The 21,159-nt window shown below is 44.3% G+C and overlaps 1 pseudogene; it reads right to left on the bottom strand.

Annotated features, from left to right (window-relative positions):
- The window catches only part of LOC141060855 (zinc metalloproteinase-disintegrin-like VLAIP-B), a 176,698-nt pseudogene that overhangs the window by 121,765 nt on the left and 33,774 nt on the right, over nt 1-21,159 (bottom strand).

Here is a 21,159-nt window from a genome sequence, read left to right as displayed (position 1 = left end):
GTTTTACAAAACATTTGCCGGATCCGGCATTCCGGCACGATGCCGGATCGCGCCTGACGCCGAAAACCTGATGTGTGAAAGTAGCCTAAACCTTTCCCGTTAGGATTACCATCATTATTAATATTTGCCAAATGCCAGAATAATGAGAGAGAGAGAATGTTTTAAATCATTTTTTATTACTTACTGCAAAGTCCAAAGTTTACATACACTAAGATTACTATGCCTTTATACAATTCTGGACTGCCGATATGATGATGTCATATATTTGGAAGCTTCTGTTTTATGGCAACATCTGAGTTAATTAGAGACAGACCTGTAGATGTATTTTAATGCACAACAGAAACACATTGCTTCTTTGTGTAGCATCATGAGAAAGTCTAAAGAAATCAGCCAAGATACCAGGAAGAGAATCGTGGACTTGCACAAGTCTGGCTCATCTTTGGGTACAATTTCAAGATACCTGAAGGTGCCTCGTTCATCTGTACATACAATTATACGCAAGTACAAACAAGATGGGAATGTCCAGCCATTATACCGCTCAGGAAGGAGATGGGTTCTGTGACCCAGAGATGAACGTGCTTTGGTCCGACATGTGCATGTCAACCCATGGACAAAAGCAAAAGACCTTGTGAAGATGATGACGGAAGCTGGTATGATTGTGCCAATATCAACAGTGAAATGAGTACTATATCAACATGGGCTGAAAGGCCACTCTGCCAGGAAGAAGTCATAACTCCAAAAGAAGCATAAAAAAGCAAGATTAATGTTTGCAAATGCACAAAGGAACAAAGACCTTAATTTTTTGGAGACATGTCCTGTGGTCTGATGAAACTATAATTTAACTTTTTGGATATAATGACCATCGTTACGTTTGGAGGAAAAAGGGAGAAGCTTGGAAGCCTAAGAACACCATCCCAACTGTGAAACATGGGGGTGGCAGCATCATGTTGTGGGGTTATTTTGCAGCAGGAGTGACTGGTGCACCTCACAAAATAGATGGCGTCATGAGAAAAGAAGATTATGTGGCAATACTGAAGCAACATCTCAAGACATCAACCAGGAAGTTAAAGTTTGGGTGGAAATGGGTCTTCCAGATGGACAATGACTCAAAGCATACTGCCAAAATGGTGACAAAGTGGCTTAAGGATAACAAAGTCAATGTTTTGGAGCGACAATCACAAAGCCCTGATCTCAATCCTATTGAAAATTTATGGACAAAGCTGAAAAGGCAGGTGCGAGCAAGGCGACCTACAAACTTGGATCAGTTACACCAGTTTTGTCAGGCGGAATGGACGCAAATTCCGACCAACTATTGTGAGAAGCTCGTGAAAGGAGATCCCAAACGTTTCACCCAAGTCATAAGGGCAATGGTACCAATTACTAATGAAATGTATGGAAACTTGACTTTGCAGTAAGTAATAAAAATTCCTAAAAACATTCTCTCTCTCTCATTAGTCTGGCATTTGGTAAATATTAATTATGGTAATCCTAATTGACCTAAAACGGGAAAGGTTTATTCTGATTTCATGTCAGATATTGAGAAAAACATGCAGATGTGTCTTTTTATATAGCGTATGTCAATGTCTGGTTTCAACTATATGGATCTAGCTCCTATTCTGGGAATTTCTGTCCTGCTTTGCATTCTAAGGAACCACCAAATTACATAATGTAAAATCTCAAAGGAATAAACAGGAAACCAGTATGTAATTATTAACAAATGAGAACGTGCCATGAACGGAAAGGATTTTACGATGAGAAACATTGACAAATAAGATTGTGCTCTACCATCGAGAGACATGTGCAGCAGTAGAGGAGTCATGGCTTTATAGGACATAACTGGTGAAGAACATCTACAGCATCATGGACACTTTGGGGTAAAGGTATTCTATTGGAATATTGCATTCGATAGGGAAAAATGGCAGCTTTTCCCTGACTCTCTATTAACATTTTGCCTGATTCTTCATTGAGCTTTTATGATCAAAACTGTATAAACTAGGTACCCTATGTTATTTACATGTACTATTACTATTTATTCACTTACTGCAGGGTATTTTCCCCTTTGTTTTTATCTTAGATTTTGTCTGTTAGTAGACCACAGTGCAAATGTGTACCTACATATTGCACTTATACCATCACACCACCACATTTCTTTGGTTTTGTTTTCATTTTTTGTACTCTATACAAACAGGGGCATGAACCCGCCTTTTAGGCTGCGCATTTTGATTGTATAGCTTTCCACAGGCAGGTGTCTGAACGGTAGGGTTTAGGTCCTGCTCTGCTCCCATCTACATTGAGGTCTGCTGACACATGGTGTTATTATTATTATTATTATTATTTATTGTTATAGCGCCATTTATTCCATGGCGCTTTACATGTGAGGGGGGTATACATAAAAACAAGTACAATAATCTTAAACAATACAAGTCATAACTGGTACAGGAGGAGAGAGGACCCTGCCCGCGAGGGCTCACAATCTTCAAGGGATGGGTGATAATACAGTAGGCGAGGGTAGAGCTGGTCGTGCAGCGGTTTGGTCGATCGGTGGTTACTGCAGGTTATAGGCTTGTCGGAAGAGGTGGGTCTTCAGGCTCTTTTTGAAGGTTTCGATGGTAGGTGAGAGTCTGATATGTTGTGGTAGAGAGTTCCAGAGTAGGGGTGATGCGCGAGAGAAATCTTGTATGCGATTGTGGGAAGAGGAGATAAGAGGGGAGTAGAGAAGGAGATCTTGTGAGGATCGGAGGTTGCGTGCAGGAAAGTACCGGGAGACGAGGTCACAGATGTATGGAGGAGACAAGTTGTGGATGGCTTTGTATGTCATGGTTAGGGTTTTGTAATGGAGTCTCTGGGCAATTGGGAGCCAGTGAAGGGATTGACAGAGGGGAGAAGCTGGGGAATAGCGGGGGGACAGGTGGATTAGCCGGGCAGCAGAGTTTAGAATAGATTGGAGGGGTGCGAGAGTGTTTGAGGGGAGGCCGCAGAGCATGAGGTTGCAGTAGTCAAGGCGAGAGATGATGAGGGCATGGACTAGGGTTTTTGCAGATTCTTGGGTGAGGAATGAACGGATGCGTGAAATATTTTTGAGTTGAAGTCGGCAGGAAGTGGAAAGGGTTTGGATATGTGGTTTGAAGGAGAGATCAGCATCAAGGATTACTCCGAGGCAGCGAGCTTGTGGGACTGGGGAGAGTGGGCAGTCATTTACTGTAATTGATAGGTTCGTAGGGGGGGTCACGTGAGATGGGGGAAAGATGATGAATTCTGTTTTGTCCATGTTGAGTTTCAGATATCTAGTGGAGAAGAAGGATGAAATAGTGGACAGACATTGAGGGATTCTGGTTAGTAGGGAGGTGATATCTGGTCCAGAGATGTAGATCTGTGTGTCATCAGCATAAAGATGATACTGAAAGCCATGAGATTCTATGAGCTGTCCCAGGCCAAAGGTGTAAATAGAGAACAGCAGGGGCCCTAGGACTGAACCTTGTGGGACTCCGACAGATAGGGGGCGAGGTGAGGAGGTGGTGTGTGAGTGGGAGACGCTGAATGTCCGGTCTGTTAGGTATGATGAGATCCAGGAGAGGGCCAAGTCTGTGATGCCGAGGGATGAGAGGGTCTGTAATAATAGGGAATGGTCCACTGTGTCAAAGGCAGCCGACAGGTCCAGGAGGAGGAGGACAGAGTAGTGTCGCTTGCTCTTGGCAGTTAAGAGGTCATTGGTGACCTTAGTAAGGGCAGTTTCAGTGGAGTGGTGTGACCGGAAGCCAGATTGTAAGCGGTCGAAGAGGGAGCAAGAAGAGAGATGGGAGGACAGTTCAAGGTAGACGTGTTGTTCCAGTAGCTTGGAGGCGTATGGGAGAAGTGATATAGGGCGATAGCTAGATGCAGAGGATGGGTCAAGAGAGGGCTTTTTGAGGATAGGTGTGATGGAGGCATGTTTAAAGCTTGAGGGGAAAACACCAGTTGTTAGTGATAGGTTGAAGAGATGGGTTAGGGTTGGGATGAAGACTGTGGTGAGGTTTGGGATGAAGTGGGATGGGATCGGGTCGAGTGCACAGGTGGTGAGATGTGATCTTGAGAGTAGAGTGGAGAGTCGATCTTCTGTAATGGTGGAGAAGTTGGTTTTGAAGGTGGAGGGCTGGGAAGTCGGGAGGAAGGGCTCTGGGGGTTGTTGACCAAAACTGTCCCTGATGTTATCAATTTTCTGCTTGAAAAATGAGGCAAAGTCTTCAGCTGAGATGAGTGGGGAGGGAGGAGGTGCTGGGGGGCGGAGGAGAGAATTGAAGGTGTTGAATAACTGTTTAGGGTTGTGAGACAGGGAGGATATGAGAGATGAGAAGTAGGTTTGTTTAGCTGTGGCGAGTGTGGTCTTGAAAGTAGTGAGGGACTGTTTGAATGCGATGAAATGCTCGTTGGAGTGGGATCTTTTCCATCTGCGCTCAGCAGCCCTGGAAGCTCGCCTCAGCTCTTTGGTCAGGCTGGTGTGCCAGGGCTGTCTGTTGATTTTGCGAGTTTTGGTATGTGTAAGTGGGGCAGCGGATTCCAAAGCTACAGCTATTGTGGTGTTATATAGAGCGGCAGCGTCATCCGCATTGTGTAAGGAACTTATATCTGTAAGAGGGAGGAGGGATTCGGAGAATGAGTGTAGGTCAAGGTGTTTAAGATTCCTGCGAGGGTGTGAAAGTTTGTGGGGTGGGGATTGTAGACATGGAGTGAAGAGGGAAGAGAATGTGAGCAGGTTGTGGTCAGAGAGAGGAAGAGGTGAGTTAGAGAGGTTAGATAGGGAGCAGAGGCGGGTGAAGATGAGGTCCATAGTACCCTATGTTATTTACATGTACTATTACTATTTATTCACTTACTGCAGGGTATTTTCCCCTTTGTTTTTATCTTAGATTTTGTCTGTTAGTAGACCACAGTGCAAATGTGTACCTACATATTGCACTTATACCATCACACCACCACATTTCTTTGGTTTTGTTTTCATTTTTTGTACTCTATACAAACAGGGGCATGAACCCGCCTTTTAGGCTGCGCATTTTGATTGTATAGCTTTCCACAGGCAGGTGTCTGAACGGTAGGGTTTAGGTCCTGCTCTGCTCCCATCTACATTGAGGTCTGCTGACACATGGTGTTGTTTAATATTAGAGATAGAATTGTCCCGATTGGGTACACCTCGTTGCGATGGGATGGCTTTTATGACTTTTTGATCAAAACAGTGTCAACTATGTCCCCTATGTTATTTACATGTATTATTACTATTTATTTACATTCTTACTACTTCCCGCAGGGTATTTGCTCACCTTGTTTTTATCTTAAGTTTTGTCTCTTAGGTGGTCACAATGTGAATGTGTACCTACACGTTGCACTTATACCAACATATGTTCTGGCTCATTTCTTGTATTTTTTTCTATGAACATTATTACCATGCCAATTTATCTCAGCAGAATAGACAAAAATGTTTTTTTTCTATGGATAGCAGAGGCCTTTAGACTGGTCATGGGTCATTGATCTCAGGGAAAGCCATACGATTAGATGAGTCAAAATCCAATCTACTTAGGATATACTTCTCCAATTGTAAATATATGTTGGCCAAACCTGCTGATATCGATGGGGTCAGTCAACAGGATTCCCAACTCTCCCATGACAGAAAATATCGGGGGAGATAAGGATCCGATTTAGAACTGACAATCATTTTGTACTCTAAGAGATAAGCTGCCACCAGAGAAGTCAAACAGCAGCTTTCTCGTAGAGAACACAGGAGTGCTCGGCAGAGTGCTGCTCTGTATGGGAAAGTCAGGCAAGATAGTGTAACGTGCTGCTGCAGTGTAGTACAGCGCAACCTCCACCAGGGGGTGATGGTGAGGGAAGAGAGGTTGCATACCCACACACACACAGCGTACTAACACAGAGCAACAGCACAGGTGTCACAAGTAATGAAAGAGTGGTCAGACTAGCCGAAGTCAGCAACTGTCAGGAGCAGAAGTTCCAAGGGAGATGGCAAGTGCATAGTCAGGGACAAGCGAGAAGTCAGGACCTACCAGGAAGGTGGTATCAGAAACGTAAGATGTAAGCTGTTGTCAGGATGCAAAGAAGAGGGTCAGAAGCCAGTTGGAAAGCGTGGTATCAGAAACGGAAAAACCAGAAGCAGAGTCCAGAGATCAAGCCAAGTCATACACAGGTCCAAGTATTCAGGGTCAGAAGGAACACTAAAGGAATACAGGTCAGAGGCACTAGCTTGGAAGCTTGCAGTATAGCTGATGCTGACCCGCAGGCTGCAGAGGACTGAAATAGCCCAGCCAGCTCCAGAACGAGGAAGAGGGGATTAACCCCCGCATGACCAGTCCAAAGAGAAGACAGCAGAAAACAAACTCTGGACTGGATCATGACAGATAGCTGCTGGCTGAAAGATTGGCCAAACGATGGTTCGGCCGACAGGTATCTAAAGTGTATGGGCTACTTTACATGCAGCCAAGATCCCACTATCTTACCTCAGCATCGCTGGAACGTGAGTATTTGTAGGTTCCCCCTTCTTTCCAAGTACTATTTACCACCCCGCAGGTTAGTGGAGTCTCTTCTTTCATCTCAAATATGGCGTGATCTCCTTCGTCTGTCTGATTCAGCGGCCCAATCAAGAATCTGCGTTTTCGGGTGTGGATGAGACCTCTGCCAAAAGGAAGAAAGACACTTGTGGAAACATGTCCGCCAAAATAATAACCAATCAAACTTCACCAGGAGTGACAACCTCCAGAAATATTTCACCCAAATGTTTATACCAGAATTACACTATATAGTCCTTCCATACAGTAGAGTAATGATGCTGCCATACAGTTCCTACATAACACGGCCATATATTTATTTATTTATTTTTTTTGCATGACAATAGACTATACCGGGTACGGGTTCTTTCTTAGGAAAAATATGGCTACAATGTGTAATTGAAACACAGATGCCTGAATGAGTCCTTGGGAAGAAAGTGACTGCTTCCGCATAGCCCGAGGAGCGTTTGGGTTTATAATCACACACATTTATTAGAATTATCAATAGTGTTAGCACATGGCTCCCGGTATGGAAAGTACTGACGCTTCTCATAACGCTCTGGCAGTCTGCCACCATAGGTTGCACAATAATGTAGCACGGCTGTAAGGAAGATGAAAGTGTCACAGCACATGGTGGTCAGCACTCTCTAAACATGATCTGAGAATAGAAAACAAGTGTTCAGGACACTGAAATAATTACACATAATTATCTCTAATTACCACGGAAGAGAGCGCAGTTAATTGAAGCCTGGATGGCTCCGATGGTTATCACTCACATCTCGTGGTTTTATCCCTCCTTACCTGAGCCCCTTACATGTACAAATGCTGAGCGTGGAGCCATCGTCTTCCTTCACGTGACCCTGGTAGCAGCAGTGGTCCTGCAAGACATTCATGAGTGGGTCATATTATCGGATACCGACAAAGGCTAGGGTCACACAAACGATTTCCTCCCATCTGAGAAAATTGGTCCAATTATTCTGTTCCGACTCTCATCCAATTTTCTTGGATGTGGAGCATTAAAAAAAGCGAAAAAAAACCCCTCCATCTTCTTAATTCAGTGTGTCCAAGAAAATGGGACCGTACTCGAATGTCATCGGAGTGGAGTGCAATGTTTTACACACACCCATAGACACGAATGGTCGAGTGCCATCTATTTATCGACTTGGAAAAACATTGGACATGTGCACAACCCCATAGAATAACATGGGGATGAACACTATCAATCAAAACAATGGAAATCACTCATCCCATTATAATTATTAGTCCATGTTCAAACTATCAGTGTTTGGTGAGTATTTTACCTCAGTATTTGTAAGCCAAAACCAGGAGAGGAGCAATCAGAGGAAAAGTATAATAGAAACCCGTCACCACTTCTGGATTTATCACCCACTCCTGGTTTTGGCTTACAGATACTGAGGTAAAAAAACTCACCAAATACTGAACGTGTGAACGTGGCCTTACGGTTGTGTGCATGAGCCTAAAGGTTGAGCTTCTAAGTGCAGAGGTAGTGGAGCTGAAGGAGCCACCATTATAAGTGACACTTGGTGGCCACCAGCCCTATTACAAATTAGGCATTGAGACCTTGGAAATTCAACTTCTGCCTCAGAAGAGTTTCTGAAAAATACATGAATATGTGAGTAATATAATGTAAAAATGGTGCAAAAGATGAAAAAAGTAACACAATGGATTAAGTGTTATAAGTATGTATGGCACAAATCGCAAAGTGAAGATCAGACGGTGTAAGGTCCATGTGCCCGGGAGATCTAGGCCAGAGGTTGGCATTAGCTATGCCTGCATGTCCATGATCCTGGCTTATACCAGGTGTCTTCTGCCAAATATTATGTACCTGATGCTGTGGTTTGGTCATTATCGGAGTCCCATCGTCGTCATAAAGGGTCACTGTGAAATCATCAGCTATTAGGTATCTGCAGAAAACAGGAAGGAGTCAATAGAAGAATCACTGTGTGTGAGAAATAAAGACTAATCACTGCATATTAGCAAGTTCAGCGACTAATAATATAAAGCAAGCCTCAAATCACGATACCAAAACAGAGTAAAAACAAAAAAAAAAAATATTTTGCATTTTTAAAGTCAGATTTCTTTTTGTTGCTTTTTTTAACCTTTTTTTTTTGCTTCTTCTTAGATCCAAAAGTTACATGTGCCTACAAAATGTCTTAAAATTTGTGCAAACATGCAAGAAGAGAATGTATTCTGCACGAAAATTTTGCAACTTTTTTAAAAGTTATCATTGGTGAATTGGTACAAAAACATCTGGAAACCCCCAACGCTGCCCATAATGATGGATTAAAAGAAAAAAAAAGAAGACGAAAAACAGCAAAGACTAAAAGAAAAAAAAGCATAAATTGCAATAATGAATCACGCCTTTAGCTTTTTTTTAAGCATTTCTTGCAGTGGATTTTTCAGCTAAAAAAAATCACATAAAAAAAACCCTCTGGAAGAACTTAACATGTAGTCGACTGAAACAGAAAAAAATGCTCTACACAAAAAAAACCCCACAGATGAACTCATGGAAAATTGAATCTATAATATATATAAATGCCTTATCTTGTCTGTCTGTAACCGAAATCGCGGGCCGCTGATTGGTCGCGGCCGTCAGGCCCCCGCCTTGCAACAACCAATCAGCGACAGGCGCAGCTGTTTGTAACGGTAAGCTGCGCCTGCCGCTGATTGCGGCCGCGACCAATCAGCGGCAGGCGCAGGCCTTAATCTGTAAAAAAGAGAATTAAAATAAAAAAAAGTTATTCTCACCTTCCGACAGCTTCCTGCTTTCTTTCCACGCGCCCGGCCTCGCGTTCCCAGTAATGCTTTGCGGCTTAGACCGCTGATGACATCACTCTCGCGAGAGCGAAAATGAAGACCGACGTCACTCTCGCGAGAGCGAGAAAGAAGACTGACGTCATCAGCGGTCTAAGCCGCAAAGCGTTACTGGGAACGTGAGGCTGGGTGCGTGGAAAGAAGACAGGAGGCCGTCGGAAGGTGAGAATAACTTTTTTTTATTTTTTTCAATATTATTTTTGTACAGGGCCACGGCAGTGATTGGTCGCGGCTACACGGAAAGGGGGGTGAGGGGACCATGCATACCAGGAAAGGGGGGTGAGGGGACCATGCATGCCAGGAAAGGGGGGTGAGGGGACCATGCATGCCAGGAAAGGGGGGTGAGGGGACCATGCATACCAGGATTGGGGGGTGAGGGGACCATGCATGCCAGGACTGGGGGGTGAGGGGACCATACATACCAGGATTGGGGGGTGAGGGGACCATGCATACCAGGATAGGGGGTGAGGGGACCATGCATACCAGGATTGGGGGTGAGGGGACCATGCATACCAGGATTGGGGGGTGAGGGGACCATGCATAAATGGATTAGGGGGGTGAGGGGACCATGCATACCAGGATTGGGGGGTGAGGGGACCATGCAAACCAGGATTGGGGAGTGAGGGGACCATGCATACCAAGAAAGGGGGGTGAGGGGTCCATGCACACCAGGATAGGGGGGTGAGGGGACCATGCATACCACGAAAGGGGGGTGAGGGGACCATGCATACCAAGAAAGGGGGGTGAGGGGACCATGCATACCAGGAAATGGGGGTGAGGAGACCATGCATATCAGGATTGGGGGTGAGGGGACCATGCATACCAGGATTGGGGGGTGAGAGAACCATGCATATCAGGACTGGGGGGTGAGGGGGACCATGCATACCCGAAAAGGGAGTAAGAGGACCATGCATACCAGGATTTGGGGGTGAGGGGACCATACATATCAAGAAAGGGGGATGAGGGGACCATGCATACCAGGATTGAGGGTTGAGGGGACCATACATAACAGGAAAGGGGGGTGACGGTGAGCATACATGCCAGGATTGGGGTGTGAGAGGACCATGCATAAGAAGAAAGGGGGGTGAGGGGACCATGCATACCAGAATAGGGGGGGTGAGGGGACCATGCATACCACGAAAGGGGGGTAAGAGGACTATGCATTCCAGGATTGGGGGGTGAGGGGACCATGCATACCCCGAAAGGGGAGTAAGAAGACCATGCATACCAGGAAAGAGAGGTGAGAGGACCATGCATACCAGGATTGGGGGGTGAGAGGACTATGCATTCCAGGATTGGGGGGTCAGGGGACCATACATACCAGGATAGGGGGTTGAGGGGTAGCATGCTTATCAGGATTGGGGGTGAGAGAACCATACATATCAGGATTGGGGGTGAGAGCCATACATATCAGGATTGGGGGGTGCATTATTGCATTATTATTAAATCTTCAAAAACAAACTGCATATATATTCTAGAATACCCGATGCGTTAGAATCGGGCCACCATCTAGTCTACTATATAAATTCTATATGTCTGTCTGTCTGTAATGGAAATCCCACCTCGCTGATTGGTCGCGGCAGTTAGGCCGTGAATTATCAGCGACAGTTGCTTAGTCATCGTGGCAACACGGCCGCATTGCTTATTGTACAGGCACATTACAGCCGTTAAAGGCATCACTGCTGTGTCGCTCATTACACAGGCACAGTCCTGTACATATTCTGGAGTACAATACATTAGATAACAGCAGAACAGTGATAGCAGCTCTGGGTGTAACTGGAGTACAATACATTAGGTAACAGCAGAACAGTAACTGCAGCTCTGGCTGTAACTGGAGTACAATACATTAGGTAACAGCAGAACAGTGACAGCCTCCGGGTGTAACAGGAGTATAATAAACTAGATGGTGGCCCGATTCTATCGCATCGGGTATTCTACTGTAGAGTCTCTGTTAAAATAAAAAATAGTTATATACTCACCTTCCGACGACCCCCGGACTCTGTCCCTCCTCTCACCACGCTCCTGGCATCTTCCCGTCCCAGTAATGCTTAGCGAGAAAGGTCGGAGATGATGTCACTCTCGTGAAAGTGCGACGTCATCAGCGGTGTTTCGCGCAAAGCATTACTGGGATCGGAAGATGCCGGGAGCATGGAGAGGAGAGAAAGAGTCCGGGGGCCGTCGGAAGGTGAGTATATCACTATTTTTTATTTTAACAGAGACTCTAGTATACCCGATGCAATAGAATTGGGCCACCATCTAGTAAATAATAATGGGCAAATGAAAAGTAGGGGACAGGGAAAAACACCAATATAAAGAAAACATACAGGTGCGAATACACCTTCGTTCTCACTCAATGGTCTTCTACAGCCACCCACAAAGATGGCCACACACTGGACCTCATCTTCACCCGCCTCTGCTCCCTATCTAACCTCTCTAACTCACCTCTTCCCCTCTCTGACCACAACCTTCTCACATTCTCTTCCCTCTTCACTCCATGTCTACAATCCCCACCCCACAAACTTTTACACCCTCGCAGAAATCTTAAACACCTTGACCTACACTCATTCACCGAATCCCTTCTCCCTCTCACAGAAATAAGTTCCTTACACAATGTGGATGCCGCTCTATATAACACCACAATATCTGTAGCTTTGGAATCCACTGCCCCACTTACACATATCAAAACTCGCAAAATCAACAGACAGCCCTGGCACACCAGCCTGACCAAAGAGCTGAGGCGAGCTTCCAGGGATGCTGAGCGCAGATGGAAAAGATCCCACTCCCACGAGCATTTCATCGCATTCAAAACAGTCCCTCACTACTTTCAAGACCACACTCGCCACAACTAGACAATCCTACTTCTCATCTCTCGTATCCTCACTGTCTCACTACCCTAAACAGTTATTCAACACCTTCAATTCTCTCCTCAGCCCCCCAGCACCTCCTCCCTCCCCACTCATCTCAGCTGAAGACTTTGCCTCATTTTTCAAGCAGAAGATTGATAACATCAGAGACAGTTTTGGTCAACAACCCCCAGAGCCCTTCCTCCCGACTTCCCAGCCCTCCACCTTCAAAACCAACTTCTCCACCATTACAGAAGATCGACTCTCCACTCTACTCTCAAGATCACATCTCACCACCTGTGCACTTGACCTGATCCCATCCCACTTCATACCAAACCTCACCACAGTCTTCATCCCAACCCTAACCCATCTCTTCAACATATCACTAACAAGTGGTGTTTTCCTCTCAAGCTTTAAACATGCCTCCATCACACCTATCCTCAAAAAGCCCTCTCTTGACCCATCCTCTGTATCTAGCTATCGCCCTATATCACTTCTCCCCTACGCCTCCAAGCTCCTGGAACAACACGTCTACCTTGAACTGTCCTCCCATCTCTCTTCTTGCTCCCTCTTCGACCGCTTACAATCTGGCTTCCGGTCACACCACTCCACTGAAACTGCCCTTACTAAGGTCACCAATGACCTCTTAACCGCCAAGAGCAAGCGACACTACTCTGTCCTCCTCCTCCTGGACCTGTCGGCTGCCTTTGACACAGTGGACCATTCCCTATTATTACAGACTCTCTCAACCCTCGGCATCACAGACTCGGCCCTATCCTGGATCTCATCATACCTAACAGACCGGACATTCAGTGTCTCCCACTCACACACCACCTCCTCACCTCACCCCCTATCTGTCGGAGTCCCACAAGGTTCAGTCCTTGGGCCCCTGCTGTTCTCCATTTACACCTTTGGCCTGGGACAGCTCATAGAATCTCATGGCTTTCAGTATCATCTCTACGCTGATGACACACAGATCTACATCTCTGGACCAGATATCACCTCCCTACTAACCAGAATCCCTCAATGTCTGTCCACTATTTCATCCTTCTTCTCCGCTAGATTTCTGAAACTCAACATGGACAAAACAGAATTCATCATCTTTCCCCCATCTCATGTGACCCCCCCCAACGAACCTATCAATTACAGTAAATGGCTGCCCACTCTCCCCAGTCCCACAAGCTCGCTGCCTTGGAGTAATCCTTGACGCTGATCTCTCCTTCAAACCACATATCCAAGCCCTTTCCACTTCCTGCTGACTTCAACTCAAAAATATTTCACGAATCCGTTCATTCCTCACCCAAGAATCTGCAAAAACCCTGGTCCATGCCCTCATCATCTCTCGCCTTGACTACTGCAACCTACTGCTCTGTGGCCTCCCCTCAAACACTCTCACACCCCTCCAATCTATTCTAAACTCTGCTGCCTGACTAATCCACCTGTCCCCCCCGCTATTCCCCAGCTTCTCCCCTCTGTCAATCCCTTCACTGGCTCCCCATTGCCCAGAGACTCCATTACAAAACCCTAACCATGACATACAAAGTCATCCACAACCTGTCTCCTCCATACATCTGCGACCTCGTCTCCCGATACTTTCCCGCACGCAACCTCCGATCCTCACAAGATCTCCTTCTCTACTCCCCTCTTATCTCCTCTTCCCACAATCGCATACAAGATTTCTCTCGCGCATCCTCCCCTACTCTGGAACTCTCTACCACAACAAATCAGACTCTCACCTACCATCAAAACCTTCAAAAAGAGCCTGAAGACCCACCTCTTCCGACAAGCCTATAACCTGCAGTAACCACCAATCGACCAAACCACTGAACGACCAGCTCTACCCTCGCCTACTGTATTATCACCCATCCCTTGTAGATTGTGAGCCCTCGCGGGCAGGGTCCTCTCTCCTCCTGTACCAGTTATGACTTGTATTGTTTAAGATTATTGTACTTGTTTTTATTATGTACACCCCTCCTTACATGTAAAGCGCCATGGAATAAATGGCGCTATAACAATAAATAATAATAATAATAATAATAATAATACAATAATGAATCGTTCTTTACTCAATGTTGATTTTTCAAAAAAAGCATCCATGTAAAAAAATCAGAGAGTGCAAGTAAAGTTTTCAACTTGTATAGAAGAGGCTGGATGGTCCTACACCCTCAGTTAAGGACTGATCCCAATCTAGGATGAACGTTGCCCTTAATGGAAGCGTAGCGAGACGGTACTTCATTATCTAACAGTGACGGAGCTGCACTGAGAAGGAAAGCGAGACCAAGAGAGAGTGCCCCGGATGGTAGTTCCAAGGCGTCAGCAAGCAGGAAAGTTAAGTAACAGCCATAGTGGCATAAGTAGCTCTCCAAAAGAGAAAAGGATGCTGAACTGCGGATTGAGAATTAGGAGATTCGCTTAATGGTCAGTGGTGATGTTGTTGGAGACTAGGGAAGGTCCCGAAGTGTTCTGCTGCTGGTGGTGAAGCTATAGAGAGAAGATAAGAGACAGAGAGCAGATCGAGCTCAGGAAGGAAAGGAATGTGTATGAAAATGTCATATGTTCTAAGAGAAACGGACACAGTTTTGCACCCGCTATCCACTGTATATACTCCCCTCTACATTCTATTCTAATTATTGGATATCATCCGTGGATGATGGACTATTTATTCTTAAAAGAGTTTTTCTGATGATTAAAGCATATTATCCTCTCCCCCCCCAATCCTCTTGCCTTTTAATAATCCATGCCTCCACTATCACTATTATGGGATTAGCCACTACGCTCACCGCTGGTCTCTTTCCGGCGGCTAGTATGGATGTATAATGCATATTGCATTCAGTGCCTCGTTTTGGCACCGGAAGTGACATTGTTTTGGCTGGAGCCCATTTGTGTTCCACGTAGTGACTGTTTCCGGTGCCTATGCACTTACTATTGAAATGGAGCACTGCATGCATTCCATACCTCAGCTGGGAACTGGAGGAAATGAGGCGAGTCGCTGGGTTAAAACAGCGGCGCCAATATGAACAGACTGCATGCCTTATTATCGTTTTGGCCGTAGGATGATAGCGAACTGACGGAACGCCAGCATATCTCCTGATGAATCCCAGTGTATCGTTATATAGGGGGAAACGTGTCAGGAACTATATTCTGATAGGGGACTGTTGAAAAAAGTCACAAGCTAAGCACGATGACTTTTTTCAGGATAGCGTATATTATTGTTTGTCTCTGACTCATATTTAATTGTATTGCGCATACTTATGAGCGTCAGAGTGCCTCCATCTGAGATTTTGATTGGCAGATGGGATCAATATGAATATCTAATTGTCTATTGGAGATAACTACCTGTTCTTCACTTTTGATAGGGGTGGTTTAGGGATATTGATATCTGATTGTCTATTGCTACCTACATTCCTCTCCATACCAGAGATGGTTTAAAGGGTTTAAATATCTGATTTTCTATTGGAGATAAATACTACCTGTACTGCACTTTATAGTAGGGGCGGCTTAGGGACATGATAGCCGCAGACAAGTGGGGGCACCATACTTGACATTAGGGTACCAACCTCCGCTGACAATAGGGTGTCATAGTTTGCACTTATCTCCTGGTGAAGGGTTCACTGTGTTTACTGGAATACAATCCTGTTAATAGATAATGCGTATCGTATTTATACCAACTAATATTTGATGATAATGAGAGTTTACCAATGTTTTTAACTTCGTAATATTAAAAGTTATATTTTAGGGGTGCAAAACATATGGGCCTCGCTCTTTATACAATTTTTTTGCTTTTTTCTAAAGTCCACACACCCAGTCAGGACTCCCATTTTCCTGTAGTGTGCCGGGGCATAGAACACGAATATTTCGCCCAAGGCTATATCCTTTGAGCAGGATATTCACAGACCTGGCAGAGGTTGTCCTCTGTGGAGGAGGTAATGCAAGGTAATAATAGGGAGACTCACTCTGTTTTCTCCAGATGTAGGACTAGAGGTTTTCCTTCCACGTGTAACTTGTACTGGACCAGGTACGGATACTTGCTCTGGATAGAAGAAAGAAAAATGGATTGTTAGAAAAAAAAAAGGCAGGAAAAAAAACACAACTTGGCCCATTAGTCAGGGATGGAGGAAGAAAGCATTGAGATGCACCATGACTCGTTATCATAATGTAGGATGGAGAAGCTACAGGATGACTATAAGGTGTCAGGAATGGCATATGGCAGGGAACTCTGCTTTCCTGTTGTCCAACTCTACTTAGTACTACCTGATATACTTAAGTCTGCTACATCGTCGGGCTCTACTATATAGTCAAATTGAGCTACATGAAATCTGCCATACCTGCAGTTATTACTACTCTGGACTTTGTGTGTGACATACGCCACTCTTCTACTGTCATGGTTCGGGATTCTATCTCACGGTCTGGTGTTTTGCTGGTGTCGGTGTCTCTGTCGCTGTCCAGGGAACTGATTACCCTTTGCCTTTCATCTACTCCTTACTTACAGCAGGAGTTTTACATTTGCTATCTCGCCCCTCCTTTCACTCTGCAGGTCCTTCTATTTGAACCTCACTCCATCTGTTCTCTGCTGCTGATATCTTACAACTACCCAATTTGTTATTGAAGGAGTAGTCAGCATTTGTAGCAGTCAGTTGGTGTTTTCTCTGGAGATATCGGCGTGGTTTTAGTATTTTGTGTATATCCTTATCCTCTTCCCATTCGGTTTGTCCCTCCTACAGTTCCCTTTGATTTTTACTAACTTGTTTTGTGAGTGTATTTGTATGATTATAGTTTCCTTTAATTCCTGCCTGTTTCCCCTGTCTGACTGGTTTATGTTATAATACATGTCTATACCATACCTCTCTGGGTGGGGAAGGAAACAGGTCAGCGTGCATTTAGGAGCATGGCAAAGTATGAGGCCCCAGCATCGCCACCATCTGGGGTAATCTGAGGAACAGGGATAGTCCAGGGTTCCCCTAGCTTGAGGGACAGGGAAGAAGTCCATTGCCCTGTGAAATCCTGCTACAGTTTCATGACACTTACATTTCAGAGCTCTGCTACATTTCCACAATGAATCTCGTGACCTACTCAACTCTGCTATATTGCTGATTTCTGCTAAACTGTACATTAAACTGCTTGATATATACAGCTTGGCTATATTTGCTACATCCTTCAGCTCTCCTGTTCCATGGAGTCCCTAGGCCCCCAGCTTAGCTACATTGCCGATCTTTGCTTCACCGCTCACGAGTTCCACACAGGATTATGAGACAAAGTCTGCTCTGCCTCATTATGAGACTACTCTAATGAGTCAAAGTAACAACAGTCTCCTTACGCTGATACTCTGGCTTACTAGTAGATTGGTACTTAAATCCTCTAGCTGTCATCCAGTGTCTACAGCCTCTGCTGTTCCAACGTGACTGCCATTCTGCATCTACATCATCTGTCCATGCTGCATTACATGTGCTCATCTGGACTAAGGGTTTTGAGGATCAGGACTGCCATAGAACTTGCATTGTTGAGGTTCTGGAGTCTGCAATTAGATCATATTTTACAATTCTTGTTTTACAACCATTTTTGACATAACTCTAGAAAACATGATTGAAGCAGATCAGCTCACAAAGGAGTAAGCAAGGTTCTTTTCGTGAGTTTTCGGAACACCCTCATGAGCACCTCTCTATGAACTGATCATGCTAGTGCGGATCTGCCTTTTTTATAAACTCTACAGTAAGAATAGTCCTTTATAAGTGAAGGCTAGAGTAGAGATGTGCACCTTGGTAGAGAAAACTTCACTGTATATAAAACTTATACAGCTGACAGCTGTCAGGACAAAGAGAAAGGTGTCAGATGTATCCTCCAAAGATGAGGGCCTTATAAGGCTAAAGATAATTGTCCACTTCAAAAAATATATTTAGATTGGTTCCTTATAAAAAAAATACATAACTTGCTAAAACAGTTGTAGAGGTTAAACTCTTCCAAATTCCCAGTTTCGGTGTGGACCCAAGTACTAGCTAATCTACTTCCCATTTGTGGTTAACGCAGGAGAGACTTTTATGTGTCTGCTCTAGTCTTGACCTTTCTTGTAAGTGCAGGCAGCTGGCTGGAAGTTCATTTCAACAGTCAGCCTCCTTCTTTGTAACAGAAAAGTGTCTGGTTTAGATTTTGAATGAAGCAGTCAGCCAGCCCCCTCCACACACATCACAGGTCATCTGCCAACAGAGTAAGCTGTCTCCTGCTGGGAATGCAAACCAGAAGTGGAACTACCCAGACCTGGGACCATGTAAAGTTCAAGAGCAACTGGATGCTGTCTGATTTATGTGAGAAAGCTTACTCTGGAGCAATGACTTCTTGCAATGGACGGGCAAAAATCCAGCCAGCCAAATCCTTGTTACCCTCAATGAGAAAAATAAAGCCTCTTTCTGGCACATACTCAAGAATGTTCCGAGTTGTCTCCGAGTATTTGAGATTGTCCCCTAAGAAATTGGGGATCGCTTCTAAGGCAGCTGAGCATTTTGTATCTACGACATCCATATGTATGAAATGTAGAAATCCTAATATCGCATTATTAGGCTGGTTTTACACTTACCGTATTTTTGCGGGCCAATTTTGCAGCCCAATAGTTTTCTATGAGGCCGCAAAATCGGCCCGCAAAAATTCAATGGAGTGCCTTGTGCCGTATGGCCGTGAGGGCCGTTTTCATGGCTGTGATAAAAGATCGAGCTTGTTCGATCTTTTATATGGTGTGCGGACATGGCCCCATGTAAATCAGTGGGGCTGCAAGAACAAACGGAAGTTTGTTTTTGCGGTGCGCCGTCACTTCCGGTTTTGCAGAACGCCGTTTTTTTTTCTAATACTAATTCCATAATATTGGGAAAAAAAAACGGCGATCCGCAAACATTTTTTGCGGCCCGTTATTGCGGCAGACCACAAAAAATGCGGCGATACGGCCCGTAAAAACGGGCCGCAATAACGGACTGCAAAAAATGTGGGAAGTGTAAAACCAGCCTTATAGGTACAGATGTAGCAAAGTTTACCATAACACAGAAATCACTGGGACCTCACAGCACAACAAAGTCCAATTTGATGTCAAGTGTGTTATCAGTCAATGGCTTCAGCAATGCTAAGTTATTTTAATTTGTTAAGGCGGTGCTTTATTTGTCAAGTTAAATTTTGCTAAATCTGTAAGTCTGTATAAGAAGTAATGTCTTCTTGATCCTGTGCAGTCCTAGTGGACCTCCTGTAAAAGGAAACTGCCCATTTATGAACCGAGCCACCGCCATACTGTAAAAGGAAACAGGAGCAGAGAACGACTTTACGTTGAGATCTGAGATTACGGATAGGAGAGGCGGATGTGAATTACCTGCGTATCACGCTTGTGCTGGGAATGGACTTTCTCAGGAACCACCACCTCGTATTTCTGACCCTCAGGTACATTAAATGCTATGAAGAAATAAATATAAAAATTATTAGGTATTTATTATACAATGACTGGACTGAGATAAGAAAATGTCACCTACTCGTGAGACGATAGAGACAGTTGCAATCAGAGTGAAATAACCCCCATTGTAATTGAGATTATTAGTGAAATTTACAAACTTTCTCCTGTTTGTAATAAGCGAATCAAACAAAAACACCATAGCTAAGAAAACAGTATTATTCTCTCACCACATCTTAATACTATAGTGGCCTGTTGCAGTTATAATTCACAACCAGACACCAGTTCTAGTAACATTCCTGAGGAATCATAGCCCAATCCTTATGAACAGTCGCCTGCAGTTACTAATAATGCAGTTTTTATTCTTCAATCACCATCTTCATATCCCAAGAAAGATTGTACATGGTGATCAAGTCAATTGACTGTGATGGTCATTCCAGAATATTCTGGAATTTCTTTTGAGACCAAGCCTTGGTGAACCATTGTCCTGGTGCAAGTTTCATTGATGTCAAAACTTCACAGAAGATTCCTCATAGAAAACATGATGTTTTCTCAAAGGATTTCATGATGCTTGATTGAATCAGTCTTGTCCTCCAGATGCTGCTTGTCTCCAGTGCCAGAAGAATTGAACCAGCAATAAAGAATCACCAAGCCACCACTATGCTTCACTGTAGGCATTATCATGCCATCACTGTGCTTCACTCTAGGCATCAGAGTCACCACCATGCTTCATTGTAAGTGTCACTAAACATCGTCATACTTCAAAGTAGGTATCACAAATCCACTGCCATGTTTCATTGTAGACATCGACAAGCAAGAGCCAGGATTCACTTTAGGCATCACCTAGCCACTTCTTCACTGTAATGTGTTCTTTTCAGCTTATATTTAGTGCTTCTGAAGGAAAAGTTAAATTTATCTGCCTCAGAGGAAGACGTCTCTTTCCTGAAGGGTACAGCTTCATTCAAATGGCCTACAAACCACATCAAGTATTTGGGGATTATTCTTATCAAAAACCCTCTGGATATCTATAATGAAAACTATGTCAAATTGATTAGAACAGTCGAGGGACAATTAAAGACTTATGATCATCCATATCTCCCATGGTTGGGAAGGATAAACATAATTAAAACCTATATCTTGCCTAAAACACTTTATACAATGTCCATGATGCCGATTCCTCTTCCCAAAACATTCTTTACCACTATCAGGAGAATTATTTCACAATATGTTTGGAAGTTTAAAAAATCAAGACTCTCTCATAGATTTCTCACTCTTCCGAAATTATCAGGGGGCTTGAACTTCCCAGATTTCATCTCCTATCATAAAGCAATCCATATGAGTTGATGGTTAAAACTTGCAATAGCTCATCAATCCTCACATCACAATAATCTAGAGCTTCTTCTCCTTGAGAATATCATGCATCAGTACATCTGGAAAGATGTGATACCCCCTTCTCATCTGAAGCTGGACCCAATCACCCTGACTATGTTCAAAATCAAAAAAGATTTAATTAAATCTCAACCCACAACAGAGGGGCCTT

Source organism: Dendrobates tinctorius, unplaced genomic scaffold (assembly GCF_039654945.1).
Source record: "Dendrobates tinctorius isolate UK_male_01 unplaced genomic scaffold, ASM3965494v1 ptg000245l, whole genome shotgun sequence".
NCBI classification, from domain to species: domain Eukaryota; kingdom Metazoa; phylum Chordata; class Amphibia; order Anura; family Dendrobatidae; genus Dendrobates; species Dendrobates tinctorius.
The sequence above is the reverse complement of the archived record's forward strand: the minus strand, read 5'-3'. Positions and strand labels throughout refer to the sequence as shown.